We start from the raw sequence: 26,114 nt of genomic DNA, 5'->3' as shown, positions 1-26,114 counted from the left end.
TCCTGCTTCCTTCTTTGTTGGTTTCCATTGGCTTTCCTTTTCCCAGTTTAGCTCTGTTGGAGGAACATTTGCTACAGACCTCTCTGGCTCCTCCAACTCCACCTCCCTTTCCAACCAGAACACGTTCACAGTCATCTTCAACTCAAACCAGAAGTCTTGTCTGAGAACTTAGAAGAGAGGTAAGGAAACATTTTTACTTAGAAGAAACCCCTTCCTGAAATGTGGAGGGAAAAAAAAAAACTACCTCCCCCAGGTGCGTGTTTGGATAGCTGGAGGAATTTCCACTAAGGCAAGGCAAACAAAGAGCTTGTGGAATTCTGCTGAATATTTTCACAGTGGTGCAGTCAAGCGCCCTAAGCCATAACAATCCGCCGTACGTGTTCATCCACAGCAGGAAGATCAGTTTTGACAACCACAAGCAGCCCATCTCGTGACGTTACTGAGGACTTTAGACAAAAAAAAAAAAAAATGGGAAAGTGATAAATGTCAAAAGCCTTACAGTGTTTGAAAACACACACCATTGGCAGATCAAAACTAAACCAATAACCAAACAAAAGCTTATCAGTCAAAACAGACCTCAGATTTACTATGGATGCACTGAAGGAGTACAAAGTAAAATACTTCCAAGCAGAACTTGATATATCTCGAATGGAGAGTCTGAGATTCTCAAAGCTCAGGTTAAGCACTCCAACAGAAAACACGCGTACAGCAGAAACAGGAGGGAGCGGGCCTTACCATCACCTCTTCCAGGGCAAGAACTCGGAATGTTGGCCCCAGAGCAGGACCCACCCTACCTTTGTTACCTCAGCTCAGTGTGTTTGCAAGGCTTAGTGTCAGAGACACTAAGTGATGATCTAAGAGAGCATGTTAGATAATGTCACATCCCACGCCAGGCCCTTTTACACAGCATCCAAGGATATGATGGGCCTGACACACTGTTGTGGGACACCTCAGGTATAACAGACATCAACCTCTCTCTCTCTCTCTGTGTGTGTGTATGTAGAGGTCAGTGCAAGATTCTGGGTATCCTTGTCTATCTGTCACTCTCTACCTCATTGCCTTAAGCCCTCCCACTGAATGGGAAGCCTAGGTTTGTATGTGTGTCCTGGGGATATACTCCAGCCTTCCTGCTTGCATTTCTTTTTTTTTTTTTTTTTTTTTTTTTTTTTTTTTTTTTTTTTTAGTTTTTTGGTTTTTCGAGACAGGGTTTCTCTGTATAGCCCTTGCTGTCCTGTAACTCACTTTGTAGNCCAGGCTGGCCTCGAACTCAGAAATCCGCCTGCCTCTGCCTCCCGAGGGCTGGGATGAAAGGCCCTGCTTTCATTTCAAATGTTCTTACCCACTGAGCCATCCATCCCTCCAGCCTTCTCTTATCATCTAAATTAGAGGAACAACAACAACAATAACAAACCAACCAATCAACCAACCGACAAAGAAACCCTTACAAGATCAGATCTCCTGATATTCGAAGGGATTGGGAGGGACTCAGTAGACCCTCACCTCCTCCTCAGCTACTTCCTCCCTCTGTGCCCTTCATCTCGCGGTGCATGGAGTCCTGCCCCAATGGCCAAAGGGTCTCAGAAGGTGCTCGTTCGTACAGAGATGAAAGGTTAATTGAAGTGGGATTCCATCTATGCAAATCTCAGAAGGTTATCACTTGAGCTGAGCTGTGATTTGGGGGTGATGCAGGTGCTTTGGGGTTACCCATGCTACTACTGTAAGTCCAATAAATTCATTAGTCCAATGAGCTGGGCTTGGATGCTGTTACTTTGGTCAGCACTGGTATCTTACCGGGGGCAGGTAGGAGTTTGTTGATGCCTCCTTAGGAAACAGCTCACTAGATGTTCAGTGGTTAAATTTTTTTTCTCTTTCTTTTCTCCCAGAAGTGGCTTTAAAGGGTGCCTCAGATTGTGACCTCCCTGGCAGAGGAAGCATGAAAAGCCGTGTGTATATACGGACTTAGACGCTGAAGCACTCCTTCTGATGCTGGAGCTTGGTAAGAGCTACATCTTGATGTTTGTGAACCCTTTAGAACATCTTCTTCCAAGGGCTAAATGGGGGGGGGGCTTGTATTTTTCTGGCACTTCTGATGAGCACAGTAAAAGAACCAACTTGGCAGCAGCATACCCGTAGGGATTAGCCTAAACTGGTCTAAGAAATAAAAGACCAAGGTCAAACTTTTCATGCCTTTGGCTGCTTGAACCCCAGGGTGATGCCAGTTGGGGTTTCTCTTCCCATTATCAGTCCTCTGCAGAGCTGAAAAGAGTGAGGAGATCGATCGATCAATCGATCAATCGTCACTTGTTAGTAGAGCTGGCCTGATGCCCAATAGAATAATGGCTAAACGGGCCATTCTAGGCTTGGGTGACCATGCTTTGGATTCTTAACTCTACTGTTTGTAGCTCTGGATTTGGGCAGATTTCTGTATCTGTTTCACCTCACCACCACATGGAACAGGACAGCACTGGACATCTGCACTCCCACCCTAACCAGAGTTACAGGAGCTTCTTGGGAAGTCTGCAGTGCCAAGGGCACACAAGGTGCTCAGTTTCCCCTGCTGCCTTCTGCAAGCAGGGCGCCAGGCAGGGCTTTCTGTAGGGCATCCTCTAACTATAGGATGGCATAATGCCCAAGTTAGAAAACCCATGTCAGCTCTCATGCTGATCAGAGCGCACAACAGTTAAGGAGGGAGGCTCTGGAGCCAGACTGTCCTAAGCTGAATTGTAACACCAACAACATGATGACTTTGGGCAAATTACTTACTCTCTGTGCCCCAGGTCCTTCTGATCCATCAAACGGACATAAGGATTGACTGACCTAACACTTCCATGAGTTTGCCAGTTTTTGCTTTTTGTCCTTTATTCAGACCTGCCTGGAATTTGCAACTGGATTCTAACATTGGTAACTGTATATAGATTGTACATGGTCACTAGCTGGTGTATGTATATCACTTAGATAGCATCAGTTTGATGTATCACATATGTCAAGAGCTTGACAATGTCATGGGGGCTAAAGGGTGCTCTATGATAACCTCAGCCGTTAAAGCAATGCCACCAAATAGAAATATAAGTTGAACAATAATCTTTTAATTTTCTACTAACCATCCCTGTTGGTATATGGTGCTGGAGACTGAAGCCAGGACACTGTGACTGCTCTAGGTAAGCCGTCTATCACTTTAGCTAAATAACCAGTTCTAGGAACTATATTGTTTTTAACCAAGAAACAGGTAAAATCATGTTGGCATAGAAAATACTAAAATTTCTATTCATAGTCAATACAGAAAGCATTAGGGAGGCCTTCATTTTTTTTTCTTCCTGCTGCCACAGGCAATAGGGCATACTTTGCATTTATAGCAGACCAAAGATCAGGTACCCAGTAGACCTGTGGCATCTGTCCACCAAATGGAACAGGACAGCACTGAGGGTCTGCACTTGCAGTGCCATAAGGGCTCCTCGGGAAGTCTGTAGTGCAAGGGCACATAATGTGCTCAGTCCCCCTGCTGCCTTCTGCAAGCAGGGTGCCAGGCAGGGCTTTCTGTAGCCCCTCTCCCGAGCAGTTGCTCAACTTTGCTGAGAAGCAAAGTGGAATGACCTACCTTTAATAGCTCGACTGCTGGCTTTCTGATAAATGGAAACCCACACACCAGTTGTGTTTTGAAGCTGCTTTTCCACCACGGACTTGCTTCATTTTACAACCTAAAGTTATTTTATGAATGTTTTCCCTGTGTTCATGGCTTTCTACTGGGAGATAGCAAAAGAATGCTTTTATGTTTTTAATGAATACTTGAGCCTGTGTATATACGTGTAGAATATTCTCTCCCTGTCTTCTGCTTGTATTGTGTCTTCTGCTTCTTCTCTGGGTACTGGCCTCAGAGCTCCATGGTTCTCTCAGCCTGGCTGCTTTTGACTAGACAGAGAGGGGGCTATGTGCTGAGTCTGCTTCCCATCACTGTAACACAATACTAGAGATAATCAGACTATAAAAAGATAAGCTTTAATTAATTAATTTGGACATTCGAGATGAAGTCTCCTGTAGCCTGATCTGGCCTTGAATTCACCATGAGGATAAAGATGACTTTGTACTCCTGATTCTCCTGCCAGGAGCTGAGATTATTGGCACGTGCTACCCATCACTCCTGGCTGAAAGCCTTATTTTAGTTCACTGTTGCGGAGGCTGCACTCCATGATCCATCGGCCATGACGCTTGCTCTTAGACTTGTGTCAAGCACTGCATGGTGGCCAGTATTCATGGCACCATCAAGCTGTTTGCCCCATGGCCAGGAGCAAAGATAAAAAGCTACTCGAGTGTCACAGACCCCTTCAAGGGCACATGTCTTGGGACTGAAAAGTCTCCCTGTTCCTACTAAAAGTTTCATCATTTTCCAATAGCACAGTCCTGGGGATCATGCCTTGAACACACAGTGGACACTTCAGATCCAAACCGCAGCACTGTCCCCACACCAAATATTTTGGTTTTAGTGTGCTTTTTCTGAGAGGTCATGGAGTTGGATATTCTGATGTTCTTTCACTGATTAGGAAAGGGAGACCAGAAGAGGCTAAAACACTTCAAGTTCAAAGCAAAAAAAAAAAAAAAATCGGATCTGATCACCTGGCCTCTTTGCTCTTATTATTCATCATATATGCAGTATATATTGTGCAACGCTTACCTTTCTGGGGGTAAGGCATGCAGGCAAGGAATGCAATGAAGTGGAAACTTAAGGGTACTTTGGAAAGTCAGTTAGATGGTGTTTTGCTGGGGCAAACACATGAAGGAATCTTTAGCTAAAGTGGACACAGGTGAAAGGATGTTTTGAGAGAGCAAACACACAAAAGGATGCTTGATAAAGAAGTATAAATATGACCCCACAGACAGTGGGAGACAGCACTGAGCATTGGTTGGCTTTGCTCCACTTCATTATTCTTTGCTAACAACACACATATATTGGTTTGCCTTACATGGTGTTGTTGAGCTCAACTTGTGATAACGCCACCATGGAGTGAAACTTCCCAAGAACTGCTTGTGAGGTTCCTGCAACAGCTGTGGTTTCTGCAGCAGGTTGGTGAGCCCGGCAGGTTCCTCAGGATTGAGATACAGCTGTCTGGTGTCTTCTTACTAAAAGAACTGGACTGTAGCTGGTGGTTTATGCCCGGTGTCTGCCTGCCTAGAGGACTGGTCTACAGCTGCTGAGTCATATTTGGTGTTTGCTACGGGACTGAACTGCTGCCCTAGAAGATTGAACTTGCCCCCCCAAAACTATTGCTAAACAGGTCCACTCTCCCCGTATCCTAATAACCTTTCTCTTCCACTACCTCTCCTGGGTGGTGGGCTAGAGGAGGATTAAACCCTTAATAAAAATGGGTTACAAAAAAGTTATACCTACCATGTAACCACCTGTTTATCCCATCAGCTTTTAACAGACGTTAGATAGCAGTTACTCACTTCATTCTGGCAGCCAATGTACAGTCCCGGACATGTTCAAAACCTGAGCTCGGTTAGCATTTCTAAAACTCATGGGCAAAACAAAAACAAAACAATGAGAAGACATTACTTAACCCCAAACCGATTTCTGTGCAGGAGGAGGCATTCTGAGGGTTGTCTAAGGAAGGTGAAGACTCTAGAGCACACTGGGTGTCAGTTTTGAGTTTGAAAAGATTGAATCTGCAAACGGTTTTGGCACAGTCTCCCCTCCACACAGTGCCTCACACACATCAAACTTGCTGATGGGGGCTGAGTTATAAACTAATGAGGGTAGCACACAAGGCACCTATGGGAACAGGGCAGCATGAGAAAGGGGTCTTTTCAGGTGACCAGGAAAGAGAAGCAGAGGTGAGGACTTGGGTGAATAAAAGGCTGGTTAGAGAGACACTTGTTTAATAGTCTAACTACAGTTTGTTATCGGTTTCCTAAACAATATGCACACACTGGCATTTCCAAAGGAGCCTTTGACAGGCTGTACCACCCTCCCAGCTGCCTCTGATTCAACAAGAAGCAGATCCACAGGTGGTTACCTCTCCTCAAGCTGGAGGATCGGTAGAAGGTACTTAAATACTCTGTGGGTAACTGATTAAAGAACCCAAGATCAAAACCTGGTTAGAAGAAATGGCCCGCACTACACAGGGTGCCGTCAGTTGTTTCTTTTAGTGTGGTTTTTAGTTCCACATCACATGTGTAAAAGCGTGTATCTTGCTTTGAATTGGCTCCCCACTCCCTTGCCCCCACCCCACCCCAGGGAATCTTTTTGATGTACAGTACTTAGGAAGCAAAGACTATTGAGCTAAAGATGAAGCTTTTGTTTTCTAGTTGGCAAGTTCGCTTGTGAAAGCTAAGGCAAGGTGTTCTCTTAGGGAAAGGAGTGAAGGGGTGGGGTTAAAAAAAAAAAAAACACGCGATCCGATGGTAACACACAAAGTCAAGATACTGTACACTGATTGCTGTTAGGGTGAATCTCACTTCACTGCTTACTCTAGAAACCTCTCTGTGCGAAAGACACAACACCAACCAGGAGTCCCATGGAGCTTTGGTGAGTCAAACTTTTTACGATCTAGCTGGCTAGTGGGACTAAAAACCCCCGTTTAAATTAGGGGAATAATAGTGAGATTTCAAACCCTCAGAATGAATGGAAGGGTCGATTCGGTTCAGAGGTCCGGTCCTGGTGGTCTGGGGGAGGGAAGCTTTACCGGATCTCAGGACTTCCAAACTCAAGACACCCCGCTGAGGGCGCTCCTGCCCTTATCTAGCCGGTCAGTCCAGGCTGTAGATAGTCTCCCAACCCCTGATCAGGCAGAGCACAACTAAGTTTTGTCTTACACCTGAGGAGTGTTAGGAAACAGTCGCTCCAACCAACTGGTTTAGCCCAGAAAATGTGAGTACATTCTGGTTTACTTTCTTTTCGTTCACACTGGAAATGGAACCGATTTCAGTCTGGTTCAGAGGGGGCTTGGGTCGGTGACTCTGCTTTTCCTAAGACTACAGATAACTTTGGAAACTGACCAGAAACAAGTACTTTTTCCGGGCCCTTATCCTACCCCAGCGGTGGAACCCGCATACCGCGGATCTCACTAACTTCAAGTTAAGGTGTGAGAAAGACCCATGCAGAAGGATTCCCACGATCCGCAGAAAAGCGAGCGTGGACGTCCGGGACGCGCCGCGGGCCGGGGCGTGGGCAGTCGCAGAGCACCTCCCGCAGGTCCCGGGAGCAGCTCCGGGGCCAGGTCACCTGACTCCGGGAATTTGGGGCCGCGCGGGGTGGGAGTGGCTAGCAACTCCCTCCTGGAGCCCACGGGATCCAGGTCGGGGGCCGGCGCCCGGCGGCCACGTGGTGGTGCTGCCGTTGCCCCCGCCCTGCCGGCAGAGCCCGGGAGCTGAGCGCCCACTGACCCCGCGTCGGGAGGAGGAGGAGAAGGAGGAGGAGGAGGAGGAGGGACCCAGCGCAGGAAGCCGAGCAGGAAGCGAGCCCGGCAGCCGCGCTTTCCTGGGGAAGCGGCGGGCGGGACGGCCAGCGGGGCCGGGAGCTGAAGCCGCCGCTTGGATGGGGTGAGTGGCGGCGCCGAGCGGCGAGGCTGGGGTGCGGGCTCTGGGCTCGGTCCCCGCCTTTGTGTCTGGGGCTGCGCAGAGCTCCGGGCGCCGGGAGGAGCCGGGCGGGAGTTTTGGTCTGGACAGAGCTTTGGCCGCTCACTGACCACGGAAGACAGTTGGAGGTGGGGAGGAGGAACGGGAGGATAGTGGGGATCTGGCAGAAAGAGAGGTGCGTCCGAGTTTGGGAAGGGGGTTCGCCTCCTCTGGCGGTCTGGTGCGGGGCAGTGGCGCGGGGTGTCTGCGGAGGGAGCGCGGGTGGGAATGAATGACCGGACCCGAGAGGACGCTGTGGCTGCGCCCACGGGGCAGCCCGTCCCACTTGCGTGCCCTGCCCCGGGTCCGGTGCCCCAGTCCTTGCTCCCTGGCTCGACCCGCCCCTTGACTGAACTTGGAAAAGCCGGAGACGGGAGGTGGGAGCGAGAGACGCCGGGTGGCTGTGGAGATCCACAATCCGCTATTGTTCCTTTACGGACTCAAGGGAGCTGGTGAGCTGTCCGGAGGGCGCAGGCGAGACCACCCTGGGCCTGCCACTGCCCCTTACCCCCAACTCTCCTTGTCATTTCCCCCCACTACAGCTCCTAAGAGGGCAGGGAGGAGGATGCTGGAGTTGGGGCACATTCCAAGCTGCTGGGCTTAGGTCGGCATCCTTTGCGACCCGTGCGGGAGGGCGAGCATCCGTCCTTCTTTCAACTCTCGCCAACTGTCTTGGGCCGGTTTGTGTCGCCAGTTTAGGTTCTGCAGTTTCCAGTAGTTTTTCATTTTGGATTTCGTATCTCCTTTTGTGGAGGGGGGTTAAGTATGGAAAGGCAACAGATGGGGAGATTAAAGCAGATGGAGCCCACTGTGACTTAAAGAGGCAGGGGTGACCTCACAGAGGCCTGAGCTTTATATATAAAGCCAGGCTTTCTTTTCTAAGGAGCCCAGCTCAGCTCAACTTTATGTCGTCGTTACCAAGTATGCAGATGCAAGGCCACTCACTTCGTACCTGCTCCTTCCCTTCATTCTGAACTCTGGTGATTTGAATGCTATCAGCTTTAGGAAGAATAGCGCAGATCTGCCTGGGACTAGAAGTCTGCTAATTGTCTGGGGTATGAGATCTCAAGGTTGTGAAGGCTGGCCTAGAGAAGAACAAGGTTTGTCCCTTTAGAGGATCTAACGTTTGCACTTTTAGCGAGAATTTGCATCTCCTCTGGGTTTAAAGTGAATTGGAAAAAAGCCTATGAATCCCAGGGAGGTTGGACTTCGCTTTGTCCCACCAGTGCTGGGCCCTTGCTTACACGTGAGAAAGTGAGTCGTTTTGTTTTGTTTTTGACTGATAGGTTTAATTTTTAACTGTTAATGATAACTTACTATGGGAGTCTTTTCTCCCTTAGGCTTAAAAGACAGCCAATTTTATCAGAAGAAATCCAATTCTTGTTGAATAAGTACTGGGAGAGACATCCTGTGCTGGGCTGTCAGTTTTATCTCCAACTTCAGAGATGCTTTGTGAATGAATTTATTGTATTATTTACATTAGCATCCTTAGATGTGTTTTTATGACTTTAAAGGGCAGTGTAGGAGCTCATACATAGCCCAGTTCAAAGATCTTTGTACTGTCATAGTAAAACTGATTAAGAAGGGACTCCCCAGTCACTGGGGATTCGGTGAAAAAGTAATATAGTGGCCCCTAACGTTTACTGTCTCCAGACTTCCACTTCTTAACGCGTGTAAGCAGAAGGTACAGACACCACCTCCCTTGTTTTTGTTTGCTGTGTGTGTGTGTGTGTGTGTGTGAGAGAGAGAGAGAGAGAGAGAGAGAGAGAGAGAGAGAGAGAGAGAAATGGATGTATGTGCAGTTGTACGTACATGTATGTATGTGTGTGTATGGATGTCTGTCTGTATGTTTTCATGTGAGCATCACTACATGCTTGTGGAGATCGGAGGACAACTTGTCAAGTTAGTTCTCTCCTATGACGTGGGTTTGGGGAACTGAACTCAGGTCTTCAGGCTTGGCAGAAAGATTCTTTCCCTGCTGGGCAACATGGCCGCTTTGTTCCTTTTTCCTGTTACTGGCTGTCAAACGCAGGGCCTGTGGTATGCTAACTTGGATGTCGCAGCCATGTTAACTCCCACCCCAGTGCCACCCAACTTTACGGGTAGAGAAACCGAGATTTGAAGTTAAAGCCATGTGGGCCTTGGGGTAAACAGGATATAGGCAAGCCTTGTCTTCCCCTTTCTTCTTTTCCTAACCAGCTTGTTTTCCAAACTAGAAATACATGTGAAATATTTCAACGATAAATGAAAATTGAGCATAGTAAGGCATTCATCTTTCCACTGTATAGTTTTAAAAGTTGCTTATAAATTCTCTTCCTATTCCCTCCCTCAGATAAAAACAAATACGTTATCTGCCTTTTCTTCTCTTCTTTTAGCCCTGAGTAAGCACAGATGTCCAGTTAGTACATGCATAGCTCCCAAGCGTGTTGGGTCCTTCTCTGTGGGTCTACGAAGATTGAGCATTTATGAACCTAGTTTTACATTCATGGCACCATACAACTTGCTTCTCTAGTAATTTTGTTTGAGGTCCATGTAGGTCTCTACTCACACTTAGCTACTGCAGGCCATTCTCTTAGGTAAATAATACAGTGTGCCCATTCCCTTGACAAGTGAAAACTGGTTTCCAGGGCTTAATTGTTAAAGGCACCCTTTTAGCTGAGGGAGAGCCCACCACCTTTATTTATTTATTTATTTATTTATTTATTTATTTGACTGTAGTATGCCGAGGTGTAGCAGTGCATACCCCGGGAGAGACAAGTTTCCATGTTCACAGGTTCTCGAAGCCAGTTGCTGGGATAGTGAGATCTCCGAAGGCCACTTTGGCTATTTCATTCATTTCTCAGTGAGGATTAGGGTCCTGTCATCTGTCACCTAACAGCCATCTGTTAGGTAAGAAAGGGATCAGTTTTAAATAGCAAACATTTAGATGAACTTGGCTGGGTTTTCTTTGTTTTAAAGCATTGTGGTGCTGAGCTTGCGATACATCTGCTAAAACCTTTCTGGTTACCTGACCTGGGATTGCTCACTATCCTCTTGCTCATTTCTTCCGTTTTTAGGCCCAAGGGTGTCAATTACGCACGCATGGAGGCAGGTCTCTGCTCTATGAAAATGTGGCCGTGTTAATGACATAACTTGTCCCTAATATGGTACCCAGCTCCTCAGAGAAGAGTTAGGCTTCCGGACCTATTGGCTTCCGTCTTCTTCCCTCAGGCTTTGAGGCTCATCCTGGCCTCCAGCTCTTGGCCTTTGCTGTTCCTTCTCCCCAGAGCCCATCTCCCCTACATTGGCTCTGGGCATTTCCCCTGAGGTGCTTGCTCAGACACATCTGACTCCTGAGCAGTGTAACCTGGAACCTCTTCCCTGTTTGCTCCCCGGTGTGGTCCTTGTTACCTTACCATTTACCTTAGTTTACATCAGTACTGTCTTTCTGTGCTAGAGTACAGGTCTAGAAGGGTAAGAGATTCACATCTTTTCTTTCTTTCTTTTTTTTTTTTTTTTTTTTTTTTTTTTTTTGGTTTTTTGAGACAGGGTTTCTCTGTATAGCCCTGGCTGCCCTGGAACTCACTTTGTAGACTAGGCTGGCCTTGAACTCAGAAATCTGCCTGCCTCTGCCTCCCGAGTGCTGGGATTAAAGATGTGCGCCACCACCGCCCGGCTACATTTTTTTTTCTTTTTAATCATTGTCGCATGAGTACTGAGAGCAGTGTGGCTATAGTAGCTCCTCATACGGGGTACATGTGAGTGACTATAAGATGCTTCTTATTGAATCAGGGTATGTAACGGTGCAGTCCTAGACTCTACTGGCCTCTTCACTCCTACCTCTGCTCAATATATAGACTTATATTATAGCACAGGCCACCAAGCCCACCTACTAATGCTATGCTTGCTGTTTTCATGTCCTACTCACTAGTTTTCTCCCGAACTTTCTCCCTTCGCACATGCTGGGCATCCTGAGGGTGTCAGATGTTCAGTAGAGTCATTTATCATTTACAGGTTCTAATGGGATTTAAAGAATGCTTACCAAAAAAAAAAAAAAAAAAAAATCCTATCCTCTCTGTTCCACTGTGTAAGCCCTCAGAGAACCTGTGTCTTGAAGTAGTTTTTCTCCAGTATTTTTTTGCCTGAATATAAATTTAAGGGACAAGAAAGAACGTGATGCTTGGGCTTACACTTCTCTCTTTTTTCTTAGTAATCTTGTCCTCCCAATGTCACTGATGCGAATGGCCTGACCTTTTCCCTCCATACCACGTCTCTCTGAAACAGGTCTTCGAAGTCCCCAGCAATGTGGACATACTGAATTTCTAGGTACTAGAGAACACTTCCGTGAGCTGCCAGAGGGGAATGTGCTTCAGGCCCCTGCACCTTCCTTTAGGAAGATTATTCGAAGGAGCCTTTTTGTCTGCTTCCTTTTATGGTGGAGGGGAAGTGATGACCTTAATCTGAAGGCCTAAGGGCAGCCAGTGTGCAGCCAGAGACCTGAAACTCCTCCGAGGAGAGCAGTCCCATCAGACGGTCTTCACTCATGGCACAGACAGAATAGTGCAAGCTTCATTTTGCTGGGAGCCGGCTGAACTTTCTCCTCCTTGGGTGATGAGTATAGGAGTTGGCAGAACGAAGCTAGATGTGTCAGCGGCCTTTGTCTGTTTTAAAGGAGGGGTAGAGAACGCAATCAGACTTTTTTTCCATTTAAAATACAAAGGTAAGCGGTGTGGATAAGCATCCTTAAAAAATAGCCAGAGTGTTGAACTACACCCATTTTGTCTTAACTAAATGTCCTTCGCTCACCATCACTAAATGACGGTGAACCGGTCAGTGTGGTGTGGTCTGGGATGGTCTGGGTTCACCACAGAGCTGTGGGTTGTTTGATTGTTATAGTAAGGTGGTAAATGAAGAGACTCATTCCCATTGCTTAACAGTCGCTCTTTTGGTTGACAGTTGCAAGCAGTACAAGAAAGTCAGAGAAGGGTTGCTCACCTCATTTTCCATTTTCAAACTCCAGCCTTCTGCAGGGAACAGAAAACTGACTTGCTGATAGGTATCATTAAATTCAGCCCACATTTAAAAAAAAAATAAAAAAATAAAATGGCTCTATCTTTTTTATAGTGTGTTTGAAAACAAAACCTTCATTGAAGGAAATGTTCGTCTTTCTTCAGCCTTATATTTATGGAGTCCAGCAGATATCTATAGACCACAGGCACATGGTTAGTATTTATTATAGGACGACATGTGTCAGCATGTCATGAAGTTCTTCACAGTAGGCACGAGACGTAGAGCTGTCTAAGGTAGAGATGGGTTTAAAACAGTCAGTAAACAGTGTAGGCTCAGCAAAGACGAGATGTGCAGGAAGCCCCCTCCTGCATTCCTTGGGGAAGTTTGCAGCTGTGTCTCTCCTGCTCCTGCAGCTATGTCTTGGTGACTCATGGCATTTACCTGACTTTACGTGTGATCTGGTCTAATCCTTTCTGTAGTAAATGGGCTTCACTGAAAATATACCTTGTCTTATTACATAATTCCACACCCATCTGTTCTCCTGGACATGTTTATCATGATTAGATCACCCTGTTATTTAGCAAGCAATATAATTATTATTTATTTTATATGTGTGGGTGTTTTGCCTGCAGGTAGGTCTGTCTGTATCACATGTGTGTAATACCCCTAGAGGCCAGAAGAGGGCTCTGGATCCCTCTGGGACTGAAATTACAGGCAGTTTGAACCCCCCTCAGCCCCCAGGAGTGCCGGGAATTTAACTCAAGTCCTCTGGAAGGGCAGCAAGTGCAGTAACCATCTTTGCCATCCCATCTTTGCAGTCCAACTAACTTTTGTCTTAAATTTGTCTTTGTGGATACAAAGTTCATTATCACCTAACCCCACAGAAGCAGTGCCTGTGTGACATCAGTTTTCTTTCCTGTTAAAAACCCAACTGAAGAACCCTCATGTTTCAGTATTGCTATTTTCTTATAAATAAGAACAGAATCCTTCTTCCTCCCCGCTGCCGAGTCTTGAGTTGGCAGTTTTCTTGCCTCGGCCTTCAGAGTGTTGAGATTATGCGGCCATACCCAGCTCTGTTTGTTTTTTTTTCTTTATGACTTCTAGATGAATTCTCTTTGTTTAATCAAGCATTTTTGTTTTATTTTAAAGCTCTGTCTTATTTTTTTTTTTCCTTTTAAACTTCCACTTCATCTTCCCAGTTGCTGTTGCTGGCTCAAGTGTTAAAATGTTAGCCAGGACAGAAAGCTCTGGAAGGGTGGTCAGGATATGAAAAGCTGCCTTTACCCTTGGGCAGCGAGGAACTCGTTAACTCCAAAGGAATCCATTCTTCAGACCAGAGAAGACTCCGTTGTCGCAGTAACCCTGGAGTGCTGTGGCCCTGTGGATGGGCACCTGTGCACATCTGATGCAGGGCTTGGGCCATGTTTCATGGAGGCTTATTTCCAGTGATGCTGTATGCTCTTAAATGTTTTCTAAATCTGATTTTTCAAAGAGGTTCGTGGTCCTTTGTGCTCTAAAGCAATTCCCGAGCCTCTCTGGACTCCTCAGATCTTTGAGAACCCAAACTTCTACAGTGTGTGCCTGGAAATCCTTGCTGCTTTTACCCCTCTTCTCAGGGATCCTCTCTTCTATCTTGCACCTCCACCCTTCAGGAACTGTTATTAACCTGTCATGTATGCCAAGAAAATACCTAATTGTGGGCTTTATAACCACACATGGAAAACTAGTCACTGGTTGCTACACTAGCTGGACCACATGCTGTTGGCCATACTTTAGAACTAGTTTCACTGCATGTGGTATGGTACGATTTAGAAGAGAGAAAGTCTGACTCTGGGGGCTGCCGAGATGGCTTAGTGAGTAGAGGTGCTTGCTGCCAAGCCGGAGGATCCGGTAGATGGAAAGATCGTAAGTCCTCCTCTCACCAGTACATGGTATACTGTGCCACATTCCTCCCCCTCCTGCCACAAAAGTTTAAAAAAAAATTATCAGAGAAGCTAAACAATTATTGTACTGTAGTATGTAGTATAACTGTTTGCTGATGGCCTGAAGAATTTTAAAAATTGACCTTTGGGCTAGAGAGATGACTCTGGTTATGAGCACTGACTGCTCTTCCAGAGGTCCTGAGTTCAATTCCCAGCAACCACACGGTGGCTCACGACCATTTCTAGTGGGATCCGATGTCCTCTTCCAGTGTGTCTAAAGAGAGCAACAGTACTCATATACATAAAATAAATACATCTTTTTTAAAAAATAAAAATTGACCTTCAATTACTTATCCAAGGGTAACACCCCTTGGGGTGGAATTGGGATTGTAGTGTCTGACTCCTGTTCAACAGCAGGAACCAGCTCTCTGTTGTCACTCAGAGAAGGAACTGGGGGCACCCAGAGCCTTATCTGACAACACTTAGTCCATTATAGCGTCATCCCAACTTGCTCTGCACACACACACACACACACACACACACAGAGACACACATACACACACACAGTCCTCTTCCCCCTCTCCCCCTCTCCAGCTAGTTAGTCCTGGTCTCCTTGCTAGTGGCTATTGGAGGCTGTCTCAGCACAGGGCCACAGCTCCTTACGGGTGAGCTGGCTCTCAGTTAGAGGGCTGCTCTTGCAGAGGAAAACCTCCTTGCTTGAGACCGCCACACACAAGAGAGAGGCACTGCGATTGTGAGTCGCACTCTACAGACGCCCGTGGTGACATCTCATACCGCTACATTTCAAACTTGCACCGAAACAGAGGCTGGCCTACATGTAACTCTATGCTCTCTCAGCAGCACAGGTTAGTTGATCAGAACACCCATGCTGTGGCAGGCACCTTGCCACTGGCTGTCCGGGAAGAAGGTCAAGGCTAGTCTTATTCTGATCTTGGAGTGTGGTTGCGTTTCTCATTAGGGGCAAAGATGGATCGGACACACCCTGCGCAGGCTCATAGACTCAGGGTTTGACTTGTTTACCATCTGATTACTGTCTGTGGTAGATTGTTGGTGGTTGGGCTGAGGCAGTGGTGAGAACTTGTTTTGCACATGATGCTAAGACTTGGGGAAATATACATAACTACCTGGGCAGAATGTGGCGGAACTAGACATGACCTTAGTTCTGACTGCTCACAACACTGGGCTTTTAGACCTACTCTGTGTGTGTGTGTGTGTGTGTGTGTGTGTGTCTGTCTGTCTGTCTTCTAGGCACAGATTGTGACTTGAGACTCCTATATAAAACTAACTAGTATTATGACAAACGCAGACTTGTTAAAAAACTAGACAAGCCATTTTAGAGAATACATGAAAATTGGGAGTCTCCAGTGAGGCAAATGTTATTGAACATGAGGGACAGAAATGATGTGGAACCCAAGCCCTCAGTCCCCCACTGGCTGAGAGGGAAGCTCATACATGTCACACACTGTCAGGGAGTTATAGGTTCTGTTTGGAGTCTTCATTTGACAGGAATGTTCCAGTGACCTGAATGTCTCCTCCCGTGAAAGTTGACACAGTGACGATTGATCACGTCTCACAGATGAGGACGATGTGGTGCTGTTGCTGCTGAGAGAGGTGGCCCAGTCCTAGTGGCCCCTCCCAGCTACCAGTGAGACAGCCACCAGGAAACTAAGATGGGGTTCCTCCACACACAGGCCAGGGCTCTAGGAGGGCCTCGGGGAGCTTCATAAGCCTTGGCGGAAAGTTGTACCCCCTGGGCGAGGGCTGCACAGCCTCTCTTTAGGCTCCCACAGGCGTCTTTGGAGGAGGTTGACTCAAATGTTCTCAGAAACTTTTTGGACCTTCTATTAGAGATATAACCAGTCCTTAGATTTTCTTGGAGGGGAGGGCGGGTTGTAGCATTTTTCTCTTGAAATGCACTTTTTGTCTTCTCAAACTTTCTTTTTAAATTGGAAAAAAAAATACTCAATATAGGATAGAAGCAGTAATGTCCAACATTTCTGAAGTACACTGTTTCTGAAATACAGGACCTCTTAGAGATTTTTTTAAAACTCCCTTGGACACCCCTTTGCCTGCATGTGTCCTGAGCACTCCTGAAGAATTCCCGTTCTTCAGATGTCATGAAACTCTGTGTGCAGTTTGCCTCTGGTTTCACTCTTCTAGTCGCTCAAAGCCAGCAAGAGGGAGAGTCTAGGATTCCTTCCAAATGGCATCCAGCTTGGGGGGGGGGGGTAAGGGGGAGGCGCTTTCTTTCTTCCTCTGCTCCAATGCTGTATCCCCTAGAACAAAGGGTGTTTGATTCCCCTGACAGTTAAAGTGAGTGTTTCTAGCCCCAGTGGCGAAAGAAACAGAAGGCACATCTCCTACAATCTTGTCACTATCTGCCTCAGGCCAGGGGCACCGCCTGCAGGCTGTGGGCACTTTCATGTGTGACTGCAGGGCAGGTATCACCAGCTTGCTTTTCCCTGCCACGCCCTTGTCTTCTTAGGCAGCTTTTCTAGAATTAACCTTAAAAAAATAGTAACATTGCTTTTCTGTTCTGAAGAATTACAGTGTCTTTACAGCATTAAAATATACATAGGTTAGGGAGAATTGTATAAGACAATATCATTTCTTTTTTTTTTTTTTAAAAAAAGGACTTTATTTATTTTATACATATGAGTGCTCTATTCACATATCTACCTGTGTGCCAGAAGAGGGCATTGGATCCTATTACAGATGGTTTTGGCACCATTGCTGTTGCTGGGAATTGAACTCAGGACCTCTGCAAGAGCAGACAGTGCTCTTAACCACTGAGCTGTCTCTCCAGCCCAACAATATAATTTCTTAAGGCACAGAAGTGTCCTAACAATGGAAAAAGGATCTAAGTTTTTTTTCCTAAATGATCTCAATTCTTGCCCAAGTCATGGTACCGTGTACCTGAGTCTGTGTACGTCAGCCAAGCTGAGTTATAAAAAGGGCCACTCCACTTCTCTAGCTTTATATTTCTCTGATACTCAACGTGTATAAATCCTCAGCAAAGCTAAGTGGAGACAGATTTGACTTGCTATCTCAATAAACATATTGGTTAAACATGCTCTTTGCATATGAGAGGCACAGGTGTAGTGCCTATAAATTAGTCCACGCAGGCTCCTAAAAAGGAGTGCTCTACTGCCAGCAGCTATTTGATTGTTCCAAGTCAACTCATATTATTACTCTTACTATTCACATTAGTATTGTTGTTGTTGTTGTTTTTTTTTTAAGAACTAAGGAGGTGTATCTGGCCAAGCTTTACTTTTAACATACAAGGAGTCATGTTGGGCACAAGAATTGAACTTAGTTGTCGCTGTTTGTAAACGTTGACACTTTTTCCCTTTTGAAGGTTTCTATCCTACAGTTTTCTGATTAGGTAGCTGAAAATTATAATTCTGTTTAACTCAGATGGTGTTGTATTAAATAAGGTAGTTCTCACTCGTCATGCAATTTAAAAAGGAAAAAAAATTCAAAGCTGTCATTTAAATTCCAGCTACTCAAACTGTGGCTTACAATCCCACAGCAACAGGATGTAAGATCTGTGGCAAACACAGTGACGGTGGAGGGTTTCTGAATCCACAATGGCCAAAAATGAGTTAAAAAAAAATTAACTCTGAAGGGTCTCGGTCAGCAATCACCCATGATGCACTGCGCGAGTTCACTGTGGCCTTGGCACTAGCACACTGTCCCCCCACCCAGAGCCATTGAGCACTGCCTGAACCAGCTCGGCTCAGACTCAAGGCCATTCCACCTTGTGGATTGCAGACTCTGCTCTCCCAGGAACATGCTGGCTTAATTATGAAAACTAAACTCGTCTTCAGCACCTAGCAAATCAGTACATCCCTGCATGGTCTTCCGGGAGGATGTTTGGGTTTTACAAATGAACTTGTTGCCCATTTGAGCTTCGTTTAAAGACAATCACTAAATGAGTCTTGGCTTGGGATTAGGACCGAGTCTCCAACAATTCTGAGGTGACTCTGCACATACCTCTGCCATTTTGTGCTGTGTATTTACGCAAGGTGATGTTCTCAGCATCTGGCAGTGATAACACTGAAATTATCCTTGAGCTCTCAAGACGATTGAAGACCCGCTGAGGCCTGCAGCCGCACGTGTTCAGCCGAGATTTAATTCTTCATATAAAACTGAATAAGCACACCCATCTTGTTAGTATGCTAATTTTTATTAACAAATGATGAAATTATATGCGTAAGAATTAAAAAGTAAATTTTCTTAGGAATTGTTGGTATATACCATATAATATATGTGTTTATGTGTATGTGTGTGTATACACACATTTACATGTATATGTATACATATATATGTATATATATATATATGATATATATGTATATATGATATAACACACACACACACACACACACACACAAGGGCCACCAAAGTTTTTCTTGAAATGTAGAAAGTTGAAGAAGCCCCGATTTAAGTAGATTACACTTATTTGACTGTTATGGCCTGTTATGGCTCTCTGCCAACCTCTTAAAGAACTTTGGCTACATTGGCAAAATTTGCCATTAATAATCTGTAGCAAGAAAGCTTGTCCCGTATGCTAATGTGACACAAGACAGTTTACAGATATCTCTCCCTGTTTCCTTTTTACCCGTCTGCTTCTATTACTCAGTTATAGGATTTGAACACTGTAGGGATGACTGGTTTTTAAGTTCTAGTAACAGATTCCTCAGAGAACTTGCCCTGCTTCACCCACTCTGTAAACAGAAGGGTAAAATCCCGTTTAAACTAAACATGGTGGTACCCAGAGTGCAGTGACTGCAAAGTTAGGTTCCCTGACGAATGCTTTGGAAAACCAGCCACCTGCCCAACTCTTACTAGAGACAAATAGAGATGCACTTCTTGAATAGGACGGTATTGGGGTAATGGGTGAGCACACACACAGACTGTCTGTCAGGGTTAGTCATTCCTTCTGTCTGTGTCTGAGGAGGCCTTTCATACTGCAGGCACCATATCACTAGCTTGCAGTGTGTGGTAACTCAGTAAAACTAAGATACTGAGGTGATAATATTGAAGCTGAGAGCATGTATATTTTTGTTTTAATTTTTATCCTGCCTCAGTAATAATAAATTGAAATGCTTTTATATGTAGTTACCGTTTGAAAAGAAAAAGTGTAAATTGTTACCAACAGTTTCATGTCCCCAAAAAGGGCTACACAGGCAATTTTAGATTCCCAGTAGTCAGAACAGGAAAGTTATGAAATGAATGGTACATTCAAATGGTATCATTTCTAATATATAGTTGATATAACGTTTATTAGTGATGACAGGTGAGAATTTCTTTACCTACAAATCCTGTGCGTTCCCCACTTATAGTCTCTTGTTGCTTTGTGCCAGTTACATCTCAAATGTTCAGTAGCAGTCTGTGGCCAGTGGCCATGGTATGGGGCAGCCTTGGCTAAGTAAGTTACCCTCATTTCGATGTGGTAGCTAGCAGCCCTTGGTATCCAGGACACTGTTAGTGGGGCTGGGGGTGTGGCTCAGTAGTAGACCTTTTACCCAGAATGCACGAGGCCCTAGTTCCATCCATGGGACACAGAAGATAAAATGGCAAAAGACTCTCGTGCAGGCAGTATCCCGCTGGCGGGGTCGCCTGTGCTTGCTTGGGGGAGCTCAGCCATGAGACCTCACGAGCTGCAGTGTTTTAGTCCATGTCTGACTAAGCTTCCCTAGTTTTCTTGGACTTTCACCCCAGCTTTGAGCATTCCTGTACAGTAGCTACGTGATATCATGGGTGTAACGGACAGACGAGTTCTGACGGTGCGCATCTGTATTGCTCTTTTTGTGCACGTGCTTCACTCCATGTGGACTTTCTTTTTTTTAAAAAACAGTAAGGCTGACTTTGTAAGCTGTAGTTGTGTGGTCTTCATTTCTATAGGGGCCGTTGTGTGTCCATGGTAATTCAGTACCTTAAGTCTAAGTATGACATCATAGACTCCTTCCCTCTGGCCTAGAGTAGCCATGGGAACCCTGTAGCATCACGTACAGGGTTATATAGGTTTGTGGCCATGTGATGAATTGGGAGGATATAGTCAGTCTTTGCTCCATTATGGAAGCGTGCTGTATTCTTCATGTTGAAAGCCGTTTGCCTTTTATGGTGAAACACACCGGGGCGGGGGGGGGGGGGGGGGGGGGCAAGCTCTGCCGCCGCGCAGTTAGGCTATGCCGGGAGTTGTTTGAATTTAGTGTGTTCCTGAGAGTTGGGGTAGCAGAAATCATCTGAGGAGTCTCCGCCTCGTTCTCTTTCTCCTGCTCCCAGTTTCTGTCATTCATAGAAACCATGTGTCCCTTATTGCATGTGTCCCTTATTCTGACAAGCACTTAAGATACCCCAGGACTGGGCAAAGAGATTTTACAGGCCTCATGGAGCCACTGTGATCATTGCCAAAGCATTGTCATCGTGGAAGGCTCAAGTTATCCATATTTTGAAAGCGAGCCAAAGGACTGCTGAAATATGTAGCTAGCTAACTTTTGGCAACAACCACTTTTTAAACACTAAAGCCAGGGATTAAATATAGCGGTGAGTAGAGCTACCTTCTCCCTCATGGTAAAGCTTTCCCAGCTAAACCCTCCACGTACGAGCCTCCTTCTTACTTTCTGCACTTGATGGTTTTTGAAACAGCTCTACTGAGGAGTTATTTATATCCTGTCATGACTTACACCACCACTTTTAGTATACAAGCCCGTGTCGACACACAGACAAAGATGTGCAACCGCTCGACCATTTGTAAGAAGTGCCTTCACCAGCCAGTCCCAGATAACTAGTAACCCTCTTTTGTCTATTGACTTGTTTTCTCAGCCATAGATGTAGAATCATGTGCTCTGTGGTCCTAAGTGTCTGCCTTAATGTAATGCATTTGGGCCGCACCCACACTGGACCCTGGCAGGTAGCTGTGCTCACAGCTGCTGATACACGGCCAGAGTGCACTATGGGAGGTCACTGTGCTCAGCACGCCCTGTCAACATTACCTCCCCCTCCCCCATATTGGACCATGGATCTACATACCCTCCAGTTTCCTGCCCGCTGCACTTTACTATATAGACACGTCACACTTGGGTTCCTTGAGTTTTACTCTTGTGCAATTACTAATGTGTCTGTAAATATCCATGTGCAGGTCTCTGTGTGAGCATGTGTTCTGGGCTTTTGAATACACAGGAATAGAATTGCTGGCTCAAAGGTTAAGTTTATATTTCACTTTTGAGGGCAACTGCCAGACTGCTTTACACAATGACTATACACTATGCACTTATTTTTTCATCTTCACTATTAACTGTTAAGATTACACCTGAAAATATTATTTATTTATTTATTTCTGAGGCAGAGTCTCACTAGGGTGCCCCAGTTAGTCTTGAACTCCTGATCCCCCCAGCTTCAGCCTCCTTGGTACAAGGATTCTAGTATGTTCATTTTAACTTGATGTATAAAATTTAAGGGGTGGGCCCCGGAAGAAGGAACCGAGGAGCCCTTGCACACATGGTGCAAATGTCTTCAGACGCTTGGCTTGAAGATTAGGAACTAGGTCTATGTAGGCAGTTATCTTAAGATGGGAACATGGTAATGTGCTTAGGATGCGATATTGAAGCATCAAGAGATAAACAGTCCATTGAGAACATTAGAGCAACCTTTAAAGCTACCCGCCCCGCTAAAGCAGCGGTTCTCAACCTGTGGGTCTCGACCCCTTTGGGAGACCCCTGTCTTCAAAAAATATCGACAATTCACAACAGTAGCAAGATGACAGCTATGGAGTAGCAACGCAAATGCTTTTATGGTCGGGGTTCAGCGTAACATGAGGAACTGCATTAAAGGGTGGCAGCATTCGGAAGGTTGAGGACCACTGCTCTCGGATGGTTGCACCCCGTTTCTTAATCCTAGAATGATTTTTTTGCATTGCAGAGATAGCTTGTCTTGCTAAATCTGCCTGTTTGAAATCAGATGGATTTAGGGCAGGAGGTAAGCTTGGGACTTCTTGGTTGACTCCTTGGAGCATGAGTAGTAGGTCTGAGAGATCAGATAGCACTGTTGCCAGAGCCACGGGCAGTTTTGAATCAGAGCCTATGACTTTGGCTGACTTAGACAGAGATCAGTCCTGGTGGAGATCAGGATTTATTCCCAAAGAAAGAAGAAAGATATATTTGGTTCTAAAAAAAAAAAAAGTCACCTCCTGGGTAAGTGCAAGTTATGACGACGGTCAGATTAATGTTCTCAGGAGAGTTTTACTGCATGGCTGTTTTGATGTAATGTCACATGACATTTATGATCCTAAAAGAATGCACTCATTTATTTTTTTGGGGGAAAAAATGTGAGCTATTACAGTATCTTAGGAAGATCTCATTGCCAAGAATGAATCTCCCTTTGAAAATTATTTAAAACATTAAAAAGTTTTAACTGATATACTTTACAGAATGCACTGAGCTATTATATGTGTTCAATATGAACGACTGTGTCAGGGTTATTCGTGTATCTATGAAATTATTCAACTTATCATATGGATAACTGTTTAAAATAAAATTTTGAAAATTTTTTTATTTTATGTACACTGTAGCTATCTTCAGACACACCAGAAGAGGGCATTGGGTCCCATTACAGATGGTTGGGAGCTACCAGGTGGTTTCTGGGAATTGTACTCAGGACCTCCGGAAGAGCAGTCAGTGCTCTTAACCGCTGAGCCATCTCTCCAGCCCATGGATAACATTTTTCCAAACCCATACTTTAGTTCAATGATAAGTGAGATAACATGCATGGAGGCACCCAGCTCAGGGCTAATGCTCAGGAAGAGTCACTCCTTTCTATATTCATGTGTTTCTATCTGATTTGATGAATTAGCATGATTTATGAAACATAATCAGAGCACTACTTCGTGTTGTACCCAACTGTCTAAAAGGGGTATAGTCTTTCTCCTAACTTTGATTATTATTAATGAGAACGGTTTCCAGGCTCAGTTTCAATGTCTAAGTACTCCAAAGTCAAGCTAGAAGGTCCAATTCCTTGTTTTTGTTTATTTGTTTGTTTGTTTTGTTTACATTCTCCTATATTTGGAATCACATCCCCAGCCCAGAATGTCCAATTTCAGAAAATTAGAAAAAACTAACTTGGTACTTAAAGTTGGGTCATTTCCCTCTTCTCTATGTACTTCCCCCCCCCCCCCCCCCCCCCGCCACCTCATCTTCCTGTCATACTTACGAGCTGTTAAGAATCCTTCTTTGAGCCTGGCAGTGGTCATGAATGCCTTTAATTCCAGTGCTCAGGAGCAGAGGCAGAGGCAGGCAGATCTCTGTGAGTTTGAGGCCCGCCTGGTCTACAGAGTGAATTCAAGGACAGCCAAAGCTACACAGAGAAACCCTGTCTAGGAAAACAAAGAGTTCTACTTTGATCGACACAGTGGTACTGTGTAGATGCGGGATAAGGAAGTCCAACTTCAGCACCACGGCTACCCACTGTGTGTGTTTCTGAGCCTGGCAGGTGGTTAGGGTCTGAATCTTGCTCTTGAGATTTTTCTAGGGGTGTTAAGGACTGAACTATGTAGTTTGCATTGACTATGACTACTAGAGTTGCAGTTATAGAGGTAATTAAAGCTAGACAAAGTTATATGGTCAGACCTCATCTAAGAACAGTGGTGGCCTCTGAAAGAGGCAACTAGGATATAGAGACACAGGAAGAGCAAATGAAATCCAAGTTGAAGGTGGTTGTCCCCAAACCCCAGGGGAGCCTCAGCATGGCATCAACCTGCACCTTTGGGCTTGAAGAATGGTGAAGACTGCATTTCTGTTACATCACGTGGTCCTCCAGTGTGTTGTTATGGCAGCCCCTCAGGTACAACTGGAACATCTATCTTTTCACATCTGACTTTTCACAATGTTACTGGACTCTCTTGCATGTGGCTGAGTAGGCACCGTGAGAATTGCTGCGTGCTTGTTTGTTCGTTCGCTTTTCCAAAGATCTAGTCTAGTCTCTGCTTTCTGCCCCTTTGCTCTGCATGTGAAGAGGGGTTCAAGGACCCTGCCAACAGTTTTTTGCTAAATTCCCAAATCTTTTGGAAACTTGCATTTTGCAATGGATGGTCTCACTGGAATGAAATAACTTGCATTTTTTTTTGTGTGTGTGTGCTTCCAGTTCAACACATTTTTCTTTTTTTTTTAATTTAATTTAATTTTTACTTATTCATTTTATATCCCTCTCACTGCCCCCCTCTCAGTCACCTCCTCACAGCCCTTCCCCTATACCCCCATCTCCCCATCCCCTTCTCTTCTGAGCAGGTAGGGCCTCCCCTGTATATCCCCCAACCTTTTCACTTCAAGTCTCTTCAAGGCTAGGCACTTCCTTTTCCACTGAGGCCAGGCAAGGCAGCCAGCTAAAAGAACATATCCCACATACAAGCAATAGCTATTGGGGTAGCTCCCACTCCAGTTGTTTGGGACCCACATGAAGACCAAGCTGTACATCTGTTGCATATGTGCAGGGAGGCCTAGGTCTAGCCCGTGTATGTTCTTTGGTTGGTGGTTCAGTCTCTGAGAGCCCCCAAGGGTCCAGGTTGGTTGAGTCTGTTGGTCTTCCTGTGGAGTTCCTATCCCCTTCAGGGCATGTAATCCTTCCTCCTATTTTTCCATAAGGGTCTCCAAGCTCCATCCACTGTTTGCCTGTGGGTGTCTGTATCTGTCTGAGTCAGCTGCTGGGTGGAGCCTCTCAGAGGACAACATGCTCCTGTCTGTTGGTTCAGGACCAATGGAGGCAGAGGAGAGGTGGCAGGAGAATCACCACAGTTTCCTTTATAAGGAATTTGTTCAACTCTAGTGTGCACTCTGAAAAAAGCATTGCTTCAGTCTACAATGAATATGTAATAATTGGGAGCCTGATGTTTTTATATTAAGAATAAAGCTTTACAGGAATTATTGAAGTATTTTGATTAAGGATATAATTATAGGAGGTTAAGCTCTGATTGAGAATTACATTAGTTTGAGAAAAGAGAATTAATAAAATCAACCTGCCTTTTATATCTGATCTTTCAAATGCTAGGACAAGAAGGATATAACTTACTGAGTGTTTGGTCCTCGGTGATTAAGGCCCTTCGTGTGATGATCCGGAGGTAGATGATGGAGAAAATGATTCACTGACTTACTCTGAATTGAGCAGGGGAATGCCCAAGCTAAATAAAGCCAGTGGTTGAATCCTGTGGAAATAATGGCACAGGCACATTGCCTTGCAGGGAATTACTGGGCTTGCCCACAGCTGTCTGCACAATCAGGCTGACAAAGTCTCTCTATTCTAAGAACTTGTTTCCAAGGTTCTGTCTGATGATTCTTGGTCTCTGCTGAGCCTAACAATGCATTATTCAGAGTCTGCCACTTGGCTGGGGCTGGCATGTGGCTATGGAAGATGCTGGGGTGGAGGGAGAGGCAGTGAGGAAGGGGGTAGAGAGGCAGGAAGAGGAGGCTGCTTGGAAAGATGTCCCAGGCCAAGGGAGCTTGGAGCTTTTAGGTTCTCAGTGCTTTGATCAGTATGTGGTGAAACTCCAATCGCTATGTTGCCTTTACAAAAATCCCAGTG

General features: G+C 45.4%; 1 protein-coding gene across 7 annotated transcripts in view; it reads left to right on the top strand.

Annotated features, from left to right (window-relative positions):
• The first annotated feature begins 853 nt into the window (after nt 1–853).
• Nucleotides 854–26,114, top strand: part of Rai14 (retinoic acid induced 14) — a 151,922-nt gene continuing 126,661 nt past the window's right edge. For 2 of the 7 annotated variants that reach the window (XM_021183351.2, XM_021183345.2), the window contains exons 1-2: nt 854–954; nt 1,884–1,996. The gene's annotated coding sequence lies outside the window, so the exon portion shown is untranslated. Of the gene's footprint in view, nt 955–1,883; nt 1,997–6,809; nt 6,863–7,290; nt 7,534–8,042; nt 8,061–8,437; nt 8,709–26,114 lie in introns of those variants that run through there. The other 5 variants (XM_021183346.2, XM_029469636.1, XM_021183348.2 and 2 more) reach the window with 5 other exon arrangements.

Source organism: Mus caroli, chromosome 15 (assembly GCF_900094665.2).
Source record: "Mus caroli chromosome 15, CAROLI_EIJ_v1.1, whole genome shotgun sequence".
Taxonomy (NCBI): Eukaryota; Metazoa; Chordata; class Mammalia; order Rodentia; family Muridae; genus Mus; species Mus caroli.
This window is presented reverse-complemented; position numbering and strand designations above follow the sequence as displayed.